This window comes from Sphaerodactylus townsendi, linkage group LG11, assembly GCF_021028975.2.
Source record: "Sphaerodactylus townsendi isolate TG3544 linkage group LG11, MPM_Stown_v2.3, whole genome shotgun sequence".
NCBI lineage: Eukaryota > Metazoa > Chordata > Lepidosauria > Squamata > Sphaerodactylidae > Sphaerodactylus > Sphaerodactylus townsendi.
In genome coordinates, this window is record NC_059435.1 from 9,588,086 (window position 1) to 9,599,293 (window position 11,208).

At 48.1% G+C, this 11,208-nt stretch overlaps 1 protein-coding gene across 4 annotated transcripts in view; it reads right to left on the minus strand.

Moving 5' to 3' along the window:
* IKZF1 (IKAROS family zinc finger 1) overlaps positions 1-3,689 on the minus strand; it is a 96,000-nt gene extending 92,311 nt beyond the window's left edge. For all 4 annotated transcript variants that reach the window (XM_048511904.1, XM_048511903.1, XM_048511902.1 and 1 more), the window contains exon 1: positions 3,561-3,689. The gene's annotated coding sequence lies outside the window, so the exon portion shown is untranslated. The remainder of the gene's footprint in view (positions 1-3,560) is intronic.
* Between the last annotated feature and the right edge of the window lie 7,519 nt (positions 3,690-11,208).

Sequence of the window (11,208 nt, forward strand, 5' to 3'; positions counted from 1 at the left end):
TATTGACATTTGAAAGCTTTATTGAAAATAGTTGGATTAAAAATCAAGTTTCTGTTAAAATTAAAATTACCAAAAGCATTACTGGAAGTTAATATGTAGCCAGCTCACTCTAAATGTTAAATACTATACAACTAGAAACTGTTGTTACTAAACAACACACAAATATTTTCCAAAAGACCTAAGTCTTCCCCTAATAGCATATGCTAAGGTGAATTGTGGTTTTTTCTGAAATATGTATAGTATTTGAGATTAGTTTTCAACCCACACGTCTAACATTCATGAATGCTATTTTGAAAGCACTGTCCACTACCTTACATGTTATACTTCGCTTGAAATAAACATTTGTGCCTACAGTTTAATTTGAAAGGCACCCTGACCTAAAACAAATACTTTTCTATTTTCCCACATATGTATCTCAATTTGAAAGTATGAATGACCCGCAAAGTTTTTAACCTTACTTCTTAAGAATCTTCGCTCTTCATGAAGCAAAATATTCTGAGTCCAGGACCAGAAACAGAGGAACCAATAAAAACCCTGTTGAATGCATTGATTTCCCCTATTTAATGTAATAATTATATCATACACATATGATAATGAATAAATATATGTGCCTGCCAAGTACTTGGTGGGGGTGTTTGTAATGGGATCGCTTCAATTTTGGTTTACATTGTTTTGTATAGCAAATGATATTTCTTCACAAAAAAGAGATCGTTTTAATACTGTAGCTCAAGGATGTACACCGGGGTTCCTACATTTGCTAGAACTTCCTCATTTCATTTGAACCAAAACTAGGCAACATTTTAAATCTTTTTTTTTTTTGGTCAGATTTGCTTTAGTCTGACATGCTTACAACCTGATCTCACGCATGTTGAATCAGAAGTAACTTCCCATCTTGATGGGATTCGCTTCCAATAGTTTGTTTCCTGTTGTAGCCTTCAGTTCAGTTGACCGATGGAAGATTTCAGACCCGGCTTTAACACTTCGCCTTGGGATCTGTAATCAAACTTAACTGTGGCCGGAACACTCACAGTTGTTACAAAAAAGAAAATCCAAATCCCTTCGGCACCCTCATGAGCATTATGGACACCACGCCACGCTGATTTTAATTGACACGACTGCATGAAAAATTCCGTTGAGTCCCAGAACACTGCTTTTAGGATTGCAACCTAAGTGTGTGGTCTTCATTGTGCTACCCAATTCTGAGTATATTTACTTGGAAATGTCCTACTGAGATCATGAGACTTATTGCTGAGCAGGCATGTCCTTAGTTTACCTGATGATTATTTAATTTCCCCAAATACCTATTGCAAGAATAAAATAGTTTAGATCACCTGCATGGTCACTGTGGATTGAAATAGATGCATTGCTATAAAAAAAGATTAAAAAAAAACAGGGTCAGTTTTAAGAAACGTCGGCCAGGATCTAGTTTAAATCTTTCCCTATCTGCGTGCTCAAGGCTAGCTGGCTTTTAGATTTTGACTGGCCCCCAAATGCATTTTCCCCACTCTTTGATTTTTTTACAAGGTTTACCCCGTGGAAGTAAACCCATGTGGCACGCAGTTAATGATACAGCACTGGGTATCTTGTTGACAAGCGAAATGGATTTCCTCATTCTTCCTTTCCGTTTCCACACATAAACTTATCGGAAAAAAAGATCTGCAGCACCGTATTGTGCAGCACACAATAAGACTGCTTTTTGGCACAACAGAGAGAACGGCAACAACAGCAAAAAAAGGAGAAAACTTTCAGCCTTCCCAAGCAGGGTTGTGGGGTTCTTTTTGCGTAGTTCATACAATTTCAAAGCTACCCCCTCCATAGCAGGCCCCCCCCCCCCCGGCTTATCAACCTCACGGCATCTACCATAATGAGCATTAACTTCGCAACCGGAAAAGGCTAACAAGACACAAACTTGCTGGAGACGCCAGAGAAGATCAGTTAGATTGGAATCTAATATCACCTTAGAAATGGAACAAGATTTTCAGGGTAAAAGCTTGGGGGTCGAAGCTCCCTGTCTGATGAAGGGATCTCGGCCTCTGGAAAGCTCCCAGCCTGAATTTTTTGATGGAGGGGCTACTAAAGCTCCACTCTACCTGTTCTACTGCAGACCCACGGGTCTATCCCCTGAAACGGAACAGAGATCATTTTCTCTCATGATAACCGCCTTGCTCTGCCTCTGCAGGACGTATTCGGGATCAGGCTAACTTGCCATAGTTCTTCAAACACAACAACAAAACTTAAAACTCTACCTGGAAGATTCAAGCACAGCTGTTCAAAGCAAGCTCATCCGGACACCTGCCAGGACGTCCAACGCAAAAACTGGTCTGCTCAGCCCTGACCACCACGCTCTTGAATGCTCCAAGTTTCAAAGTGTGATTCTGGAGAAGTTGGATTCTGGGCGGATATGCCACAATTCACAGAAGGAACATGGCTATGGGTGTCCCATCCCCCCCCCCGCCCCCCTGTGATATGAGCCTTCCCAAGCACCATGCGCTTAGCAAAAGCAGGCTCTTGCCTACATACATGCATGCCATCAGAAACATGTCAGCCTTTGGGACGCCACAGGTCTCTTTGGCATTTGCTCCAAACTGCCCACCCAGTTTTGCATGCTTCTCCGGATGAACTATTTGGGATCTTTTGAGGACCTCTTTCCCTTTTGCAAAACGTCCACTTTTTTCTTTCTTTCTGAGGTTCCCGAAAATGCACGGGACAATCTTCCATCTCAGCCTCTCTTTTTTTTCATTCAGCCTAACTTTTGTTTTTCAAAAGTATTTAGAAACCATGGTGACATTACCTTCAACTGCAACCTAAAGGAGTTGCTTCCTCGTCTTCTGTCGCAGCTTCCTGAAATGTATTCCCTTCTCATCCTCCACCTCCCTCCCCCACCCCCCAGTCCAGTTTTATGCTTGTTTACAGTTCCTTCTAGTTTCCCTTCAACTTTTTCAACCTGCACGCACTTGGAGACGCCTCACGCCTTCCCAAATCCTGAAACAGCAGCAGCAGCAGCAGAAGAAGAAGACAAAAAACTCCCCAGGCCCCTTTTTACAGATCCCAAGACAGCAATTCCCTAGAGGTGGAGTTTTTTGGGGGGGTGGGGGGGTGGGGGTAAAGTAAATAAAAGTGCATCAATTAAAGAACTAACTAACTAACTAACTAACTAACTAACTAACTAACTAACTAAATAAATAAATAAATAAATAAATAAGTCAATAAGTCAATAAGTCAATAAAGCCAGTAAAAATAACTTTAAAAAAGTAGCAAACCAGACACCATTTAAAATAACAATAATGCCCAGCCTGAAGTTGGGCGCGCCAAAACCCCCGCTTCCCCTGCCCCCCCCCCCCCGCAAATATGATCTGTGCAATTGGATTCAGGAAGAGGGTCTTTCTGGGTCTGGAGGGCGGGTTTTGGCCGAGAGGACCCCCCCGGGCCAGAAGAGACGGCGGAACTCCCGGCCACTGGCTGGGAGGCGCAGCGTCAGAACTCGCGGGGAAGTTTGCCGGCGGGGCGCCAGCAGCAGCAGCAGCGGCAGGTGCCGGCGGGGGACGGGCGGGCGGCGGTACCTGGTCGGGCGGTCGCGGGGTGGAGGTCGGGGCGCCACTGCTGGCCAGCTCCATGTGCCGCGGCGGCGGCGGCGGCGGCGGCGGCTGCTCCCCGGCCCAGGAGCGCGAAGGCGGCGGCGGCGGCGGGCGGCAGGACCTCCCCCGGCCGCCCCACTTCCTCATTCCAGTGCAACATCGTCGCCGGACGCTCCGCACCGCAGCTCGGCCCCGCGCACCTTTACGCGCCGCTTTTGCAGGCGCGCACCGGAGCCGGGCGACGGGGGGGGTGGGGGGGGAGGGCGGGAGAGAGCCCCGGCGAGCCGGCCGACTGGCCGCCGCGGTCAGATGACGGGGGGGGGGGGGGGGCGGCGACACCCCCTCCCGGCAAGAGGGGGGGAAGGGGAGCCCGGCTGCACGGGAGGGGACAGGTGTCAGGTGGGGTTTCCAAGGAGAATAATGCAAAGGGGAGGAGGTTGCCGGGTGACGTGGAGCGGACGGAGCCTCCTTGGTCAGAGGCAGTGTACCTGATGGTGACTTTTTGTGCCCTCGAGTCGCAGCTGCTCCTTGAAGGGGTGGAGGGCTTCCCATGGGATGGGTCAAGTATTAGGTGACTTTTTTGCGCTTAAATTACAGCTATTCCTTAAAAAGGGGGAAGGGGAGCCCTCAGGTCACAGCTGCGCCTTGGATGGATGGCAGGCTTGGGAGGGGACAGGTATCAGGTGGGATTTCAAAGAATGGTCATTCAAAGGGGGTAAGGTTTCCATCAGGGATAAAGCGGACAGAGCCTCCTTGGTCCGAGGCAATATAACTGACAGTGACTTTTTGGGACCCATGGGATGAGTCAGGTATTAGGTGTGTACCTGACAGTGACTTTTTTGCCCTTAAGTTACAGCTATTCCTTGGAAAGGGGGAAGGGGAGCCTGGCTTGCCACGGGATGGGACAGGTGTCAGGGGGGATTTCAAATAACAGTAATTCCAGGTGCATACGTTTTCCTGCAGGGAATAGAGCGGACAGAGCCTCCTTGGTTCCAGGCAGTGTACCTGACAGTGACTTTTTTTGCCCTCAAGTCACAGGTGTGCCTTGCAGGGATGGCAGGCTTCCCATGGGATGGGACAAGTTTTAGGCGTGTTTTAAAATAATAGTAATTCAAGATGCGTACGTTTTCCTGCAGGGATAGAGTGGACGGAGCCTCCTTGGTCAAAACAATTCATCTGGTCTTCCTTTCCTTCACCTGCTGGGATCCTGATCCAAAGTGTCTTTACTTGGAAGTGATGTAGCGCTATTAAGCGCTATGATTTGGATCTGGTCCCTGATCCATTCTGACTAGGTGGGATCTGGACCTGTACGACTTAAGTGTCAGTTCCTGAGATATAGAATGCCAACGTGGCAGGACTTCCTGTTTAGGAATAACTGTCAAAACCATGCGTAGGCTGTCAAAGCTGGTGAGCTTATGCATGCGTGTGTTTACGGTGCACACACTACTACTCATCGGGTAAGAGGCTGCAATTAGCTGTACCTCACTAGTGGACACACACCTCACGCCCATGCAGAGAAATACGTGTGTGATAGATCTATCAGTGACTGCTATCCATGGTGACTAATGAAAGCCTCCATATTCAGAGGCAGTCAACCTCTCTAGCCCAGTTCCAGGGGCAACATCCGGGGAACACTTTGTGCCTCTATGCCCTGCTGTTGACCCTCAGAGTAATTGGTTGGTCACTTTCTGTTTCGGTTGGTCCATTTCAGTTTCATTTACTAGCTATTTCAGTGTCTTTATGTCAGCCTCAACGCTGTGTAATTGCCCAGTAGCCTTCTTGATGTTCAGCTGTAGTCCTGTTTTGACTTCATCAGTAAAATAGGGTGTCCTTTATCTAAGATAGGGTGTCCTTTCTCTGAAGCATCGCTTCACAGTTGCCGGTCCAGACTTTTCTTAAATACCTCAAAGGGCTTTTCCTCACTTCAAAAGTGAAAGTGGGGGGCACCCCCGCTCTGTGGTCGGCGCGCGGTTTCAAAAAGGTGTACTTCCGACCAGGATCCGAAATGATGTGCGCTGAGGGGGGGGGGAATCGGGGTGACTGCGTTGTCGCTGCTGGTGTAGTGGGGAGTACTGCAGGACCCCGGGTTGTTTGCCGTGAGGAGCGTGCATCTTTATGTCAGCCTCAATGCTGCGTAATTCCCCAGTAGCCTTCTTGATGTTCAGCTGTAGTCCTGTTTTGACTTCATCAGTAAAATAGGGTGTCCTTTACCTAAAATAGGGTGTCCTTTCTCTGAAGCATCCTGTCACAATTGCCGGTCCAGATTTTTCTTAAATACCTCAAAGGGCTTTTCCCCACTTCAAAAGAGAACGTGGAGGGGACCCCCGCTCCGTGTTCGGCGCACGGTTTCAAAAAGGTGTACTTCCGACCAGGATCCGAAATGACGCGCACTGCGGGGTGGGAATCGGGGTGAATCGGGGTGACCGCGTTGTCGCTGCGTTGTCGCTGCTGGTGTAGTGGGGAGTGCTGCAGGACCCCGGGGTGTTTGCCATGAGGAGCGCGCATCTAATGGTGGTTGGGGAATCGACCAAAGAAAAAAGTTCCTACAAGCGCCTGGAGCAGACGGCTCGGTCGCTGGGAGGCTTCCGTAATTGTGAAGTCTGTCCGATTAGCTTTTCCACCAGCGCAAGCGAACTGTAGTGCAAAAGGCCAGAGGCGTATGGGGGAAAACGGCTCCAGGAGACATCCGTTTTCTGGGTGCCCCCCGCCATGCCTGGGGCGGGGCCCACCCCGGCCCCACCCCGAGCCCCGCCCCCTCCCGGCTGCTGGATCCAAGTCGGCAGCCGGCAGTCCCTTCTACCTCCCTTCGGGGGAGGACAGAAGCAACGGGAAGGCTCCGGGCTGGGACCTTTGCTTTTATAACCTTAGGGACAGGGCCACAACGCCGAGCTTATAAAAACAAACGCCCCAACACAGAGCGTTCTCCCCAGTGGTGGGATTTAAAAATTTTAGTAACAGGTTCCGATGGTGGTGGGATTCAAACAGTGGCGTAGTGCCAATGGGGCTGGGCGGGGCACGACGGGGAGAGAGATCCAAAATCCTTAATCTAAAAGAGTAGTTTAAACTCCTCTCTTTCCAATATAAATTTCAAGGGACAAAAAAAGAAAATGAAAAATCTTTACCTATAATACTTTCCCAACCTTTATACCAATGAACAAAAAAAACAGAATTACTATATATTGTATTATTTCATACAGATCATACACATGTGTGGGGGGTGTGTGCCATGGGGGGGGCAGGGGCCCTGGGGGCAATTTTGCATCCCCCACTTGATGAGATTTGTTGTACCCAGGGACAGAGATTGTCCCCTTGCCCCTACTGGAGTTAATCATTAATAACCGGTTCTCCGAACTGAGAACATTTTAGTAACCGGTTCTACCGAATAGGTGCGAATAGGCTGCATCCCGCCTCTGGTTCTCCCCCAACACACACCCCTTTTCCACTGGTTTTCATCCAAGAGTGAAACAAATGCACTAATTCACCACAGGGCCCAAAACACAAGGATAATATGTGCACCGGAAGCATTTGGACAAAGCCTTCCGACCTTCTGTTTGGATCGACAGTCGAAAGTCTTGTTCAAGTCTGGTTTGAAAGCTACAAGGAAGGAAAGACCCAGCTTGTCTTTGGCAATTAAAGGCCTCTGCCAATGCCTAGGAATAATTGTCCCCTCTGTACAATTTTAATAGCACAAATCACAGTTTGTTGGTTTGTTTTTACTTCTCTTGACATTCTCCAGAAATTTCACTCAAGAGGTTCCTTCCCCCAAAAGTCACTTTTGGCAAAATCCTGCAACTGCTTTAAGGTTGCCCGAGGAAATTCTGCGACTGCGTTCACTTTTTCAGGTGTTTCTTGAAGTTCCTCAGATCCTTCACCTCGGAAGAGGCTCACAGGTTCATTTAAGATGGCGCGTCAGGTGACGCTTCGATGGAAAGTTACCATCTTGTACCAAACCGGAACAAGCTGGTGGAGCGGATTAAGGAATGTGGATGGGCCAAGCTGCCGAAGGGAGTCTAGTGAGGCGAGGGAGCTGTGAAAGAAAGCCTGCACAATACTGTTTCTGAGGAAACGTTTTCTGTGATCACCTATGGGAGCCGGTGGGCCTCCAGACCAGGCAAATAGAGAGCAGAGTCTATACTGAGCAACAGTTGGTTCAAGCTGTGGAAGCAAGTTAGAGTCAGACGGTTATTTTTTTCCTCGCAGAGGAAAGATAGAGGAATGGCCTTTTATCCCCACCCGTCATGCATGGGAAAACTCTGTGTATTGTCAAGTCGATTCCGCACTTGCGTTATCGACCTAAGTTCGAGCTGCGTTCGACCTAAGTGCTCCGCACAGCCACTGGGATCGACGTGGTTTTGTACCAGCTTTGCCCCGTGTAACGGTCAAATTTCCGACTCCAGTTGGGAACTACTACTTTTTCAGGGAACCACGCTCGAACTCAGCTCGATTCCAGTAAAGTGCGGAATCTCCTGTGCCAGGAGTCCCCCATTCAGCCAATCACAGCTGAGTGTTTCGGGCATGCGTACAGCTGGCCAATCAAAAAATGCCACCTTCGTCCCTCCATTCCTGTGGCAGTTTTTTTTTATAATGTGCGTGGGGATAGACGGAACATGGCCGTAGAACAGTAGCCAATCGGAATGGAGCGGCGAAGAGGCACAGGATGATTCCGCCCTCCGAGCTGGGATCAAGCTGGTTGCAGTGGGGAACAACAATGGCTTCGACCTAGGTCAGTACCCTTCTCAGGGAACTGGGTCAAACCTATTTTACTCGTGTGCGGAATCGCCCTCAAAGGCTTTCACGGCCGGACTCAACTGATTGTTCTGGGCTTTCCGGGCAGTGCAGCTGTGGTCTGGTAGATCTTGTTCCTAATGTTTCCCTGCATCTGTGACTGGCATCTTTAGAGGTATATCACAGAGAGAAGAGCATACTTCTCTCTGTGATATACCTCTGAATATGCCAGCCACAGATGCAGGGAAACGTTAGGAACAAGATCTGCCAGACCACAGCTGCACTGCCCGGAAAGCCCACAAAAACATTGTGCTTGTGTGCGTGGAGGCAAAGAGACTGGGATTCAAACTGGACAAATAACAGAAAATGAAAGGGTTAAGCAACATATGACCTCATTTGTAGCCTCTGAGACGGCTTTTCAGTAAAATGCTAAGCCATCAGAAGACATTGGGGGAAGAACTTCGCACAGGTCTCTCCCCCAAAACAACTTAAGCCTGTTATATTCCTCTCAACCTGGGTTTTTCAAAAACCGTGAAACTAGTGATCGTTTTGCAAAATCCTGGGTTACAGATGCTCCTGCATGAACATAACAGACAAGAAACATCATAGGCTGATTTCTAGCCCAGTTCCAGACATGTCTTAAGAACATAAGAACTAGCCTGCTGGATCAGACCAGAGTCCATCTAGTCCAGCACTCTGCTACTCGCAGTGGCCCACCAGGTGCCTTTGGGAGCTCACGTGCAGGAGGTGAAAGCAATGGCCTTCTGCGGCTGTTGCTGCTCCCGAGCACCTGGTCAGCTAAGGCTTTTGCACTCTGAGATCAAGGTGGATCAAGATTGGTAGCCATAGATCGACTTCTCCTCCATAAATCTGTCCAAGCCCTTTTTAAAGCTATCCAGGTTAGTGGCCATCACCACCTCCTGTGGCAGCATATTCCAAACACCAATCGTACATCGCTATGGAAGAAGTGTTTCCTTTTATTAGTCCTAATTCTTCCCCCCAGCATTTTCAATGAATGCCCCCTGGTTCAAGTATTGTGAGAAAGAGAGAAAAATTTATCTGTGTCAACATTTTCTACCCCATGCATAATTTTATAGACTTCAATCATATCCCCCCTCAGACGTCTCCTCTCCAAACTAAAGAGTCCCAAACACTGCAGCCTCTCCTCATAAGGAAGGTGCTCCAATCCTTCAATCATCCTCGTTGCCCTTCTTTCTTGCAGAACTTTTTTCTATCTCTCTTCTCGATATCCTTTTTGAGATGTGGCGAACTCAGAACTGAACACATTTCAGTAACTCCATGCTGTCGAATTCACTGCACTGCTTTTATATAAGAGGCATGACACAATCTTTGCAGTGCCTTTATTCTCAATTCCTTTCCTAATGATCCCCAGCATAGAGTTTGCCTTTTTCACAGCTGCCATGCGTTGAGTTGACATTCCCATGGAACTATCCACTAAGACGCCCAAATCCCTTTCCTGGTCTGTGACTGATAGCACTGACCCTTGTAGCGTGTTTGTCTTCATCTGACATCAATTTCTGCCTTGGTTCATGCTAGTGTGGTGGATGCGAGGGTTTTGTAGTACCAGTGAAGCGGACATGGGGTTTCTTAAATGGAGTTGCTTTAGTGCTAGCACAGAGGTAGGGCAGATATCATGGCCCAGGGCTTCAGAAGAAGAGGAGGAGGAGGAGTTTAGATTGATACCTCATCTTTCCCTCCAGTTGGCTTACAAACTCCTGTCCCTTCCTCTCCCAACAACAGACACCTTGTGAGGTAGGTGGGGCTGAGAGAGTTCTGAGACTAGCCCAAGGTCATCCAGCAAGAATGTAGGAGTGGGGAAGCAAACCCAGTTCACCAGATAAGAGTCTGCCACTCAGGTGGAGGAGTAGGGAATCAAACTCAGTTCTCCGGATCAACTGCTCTTAATTACTACATCATGCTGGCTCTCTGGCTGGCCAGCAAGACCTGCTATTGTAACCCCTCCTTCCTTGCTACACTTCAGCAGATTCTCTTATTGGTAATGCCACTGAGGAAGGGGCTACAGCAGTGGTTCTCAACCTTCCTAATGCCGCGACCCTTTAATACAGTTCCTCATGTTGTGGTGACCCCCAAGCCTAACATTTTACAGTTACAACCCTTATCCATTTTACAGATGGAGAACACTGATGCAGAGAGTCTTAGGCGACCCCTGTGAAAAGGTCGTTTGACCCCCAAAGCAGAGGTGGGATCCAGCAGGTTCTCACCAGTTCCCAAGAGTGGGTTACTAGTTATTTGTGTGTGCCGAGAGGGGGTTACTAATTGGGTCTGCTTTTCCGTTAGAAATCCCATTAGGTCCAAAAATCATAAAGTCCTGTTGTTTCCTATGTGGCTGGTTAGCGAAGGTAGAAAACGGGATAATTCTCCCTGTTGGGCTGTTTTAAAAACATGTTTTAGAAATATGGTCAAGTTCCTTGTTTAAGGAAAGTCTCCTTCTTTTGATTTCTAGAAACAAAATTAAGTATTTGAAAGTATTCAGCATTTGACAGGCAGTCACTAAGAGGAGAAGTAGTTGTTTCTGTTGGCAGTAGACGATAGGACTTGCTATAATGAGTTTAAATTATGGACAGAAAGATACCAGCTGGAAATTAGGAACTTTTTTTTTACAGTAAGAGTTTTTTTTACAGTAACAGAGAAATTATTAATGCCCCGCCCCCGGAATGCCCGGCCACGCCCTCGTCGTGCCCTGCCCAGCCCTATTGGCGCTACGCCACTGTTTGAATCCCACCACCATGGGAACCACTGCCCCAAAGGGGTCGCGACCCACAGGTTGAAAACCGCTGGGCTACAGGCAGAGCAAGACACTCTGAGCCCTGGAGATAAGAGAGCTCTCTGGTGATCAGGGGAAGGACACACGGCTAGTAGGAGGCTT